Source organism: Poecilia reticulata, chromosome 7, assembly GCF_904066995.2.
Source record: "Poecilia reticulata chromosome 7, P_reticulata-male-v2, whole genome shotgun sequence".
In the NCBI taxonomy this organism is placed as follows: domain Eukaryota; kingdom Metazoa; phylum Chordata; class Actinopteri; order Cyprinodontiformes; family Poeciliidae; genus Poecilia; species Poecilia reticulata.
In genome coordinates this window covers 16855682-16857752 of record NC_088836.1, presented here as the reverse complement: position 1 = coordinate 16857752, position 2071 = coordinate 16855682, and positions in this window count along the sequence as shown.

Genomic DNA, 2071 nt, shown 5'->3' with positions numbered 1-2071 from the left:
CAAATTCCACAGTATGTTAACTTCTAAACTATGTTGGAACACTAATTACAAATCACAGTACACATGTGTAACTCGAGAAATTTATCTTTTCAGCATCTCAGATTTGACATGTAAAATGTAAACAAGTATGTGAAAGTCATAGATCAAACAGTAAAGGAAAAAAAATATTTCAATGATGCCAGAAAAAAACACTTGAGTAAAATGAGCAGGAACAAAAGTTTGCAGTAATCAATCAATCATTAATTTATAATGTAAAGTGTTTAACATTATAAATACCCAAAAATAGACCAATTTTACAACAGGAAACTGTTCAGATTATTCTGTTGACATTTTCTAGCTGTTCCCTTTTATGACACTATGCCATAAAAGGGAAGTAACTGCCTAGAGAGAGGTTTGTGGTTTCCGGCATTTTAAGTAAAAAAAAAAAAAATTATTTATGCCGAGTTTAAATTCACACTTACTTTGGCTTTGGAAGTTGAATCTTGTGACGATCCTGGGGTGGTTGTGTCTCCCAGTGTGTTTTCTTATTGTTCTGTTGTTCTCCGTGATGCTGACTCACCCGTTTCTAAATGCTGATCGAGTCGCTGTTTGAAAAAAACCAGCAAGACTCGTCAATGGCACCTGATTGTTCCTCATTCCCTCTTATATAAGGCTGTTCAATATGAACGATGCCTGTGTTTTTGTTGAATTAATTAATGACTTTGGTTAGTGCATGCACGTTCGAGGTGAATGTATGAACTATCAGGCATAATAAACTCGGAATAAACAAGTCATTTCCTTCATGTGCCCTTGTAGCATTTTTACTTTGTATTTCATCAAATCACAACTTAACCAAGTTCACTTTTATTAGTCATTCCCCACCACATTCGCCTGATCGCCCCTGTATGCATGTATGTGTAAACATGTTTTCTCCTGAGTCATTGTTCTCTGCTCAGTTTTGCATCAACTCCAGGTCTGCCCTCTAGTGTTCCCAGTATCCTGTCCGTGGTTTTGGACTTTCATTAACTCATCCTTTTAAGTCCTGTTGCGCCTTTGGTTACTTGCAAACAGTCACCAAATCATGACAAGATGATTAGAAACAATGAATCCATTCATTAGAACTAATATGACATGATGTAGGCTAAACAATCTCTAAAGCAATACATTATGTTCCAATATAAAGGGGAAAAAACGTTATTGACATTTGCCAGTGTGCAAAAGTTTTATAAAGTTTTGATATTCTATTGAATTACAATTAGCTATTATTCACAAATGGAGAAAATATAGTGGCAAAACTACACTGCAGGCCTCAAATTAACAATAAGACTGAAAATGGCATCCACAGGAGAGCTTAAACTACTGATGACTAAAAAATAAAAAAAAAAAACCTCTCACATTTGCCAAAAAACATCTTGATGCTCCCTAAAGCACTTGGGGAAAATATTTTAAGGATCGACAAGATAAAAGTGGAACATTTGTGAAGGTGTGCATCCCGTTTAATTTCCCATGTGTCCCATCCTCATCATCCCATTTATCTCGATGTGACTCCATGGTAAACTTTATTTTGAGTCACACCCTTACTTTGAAAACCAGGGCTGGTTGGCCTGATCTACCAGCTCCAAAAATCACCCAGCCTAAACATGGAAACCCAAGATCCTATTGCTGCCACCAGGCTTGTACAGTAGAGACTAGGCTTGATTCACCTGCCTCTCCTGCTGTGCCTGTCGTTCTGGAAGATGGGAAATCTGGACTCATCAGACCACCTGACCTTCTTCTGCTGCTCCAGAGTCCAATCTCTGTCCTCTGTTGCAAATGAAAGCCTTTTTCTCTGGTTAGCCTCACTGATTAGTGGTTTTCTTATGGTTACACAGCTGTTCGTTCCCAATCCCTGGAGTTTCCTTCCCAGTGTGTGTGCGTGTGTGTGTGTGTGTGTGTGTGTGTGTGTGTGTGTGTGTGTGTGTGTATGTGTGTGTATGTAAATGCTTTTTACTTTCACTGAGTTCTTCTGTTTTTCTTTCATCTTTATTTCACCAAACAATTATGTGATCGCTGATCACATTCAGAATTTTTTTTTCCTGCCACATTTCTTCCT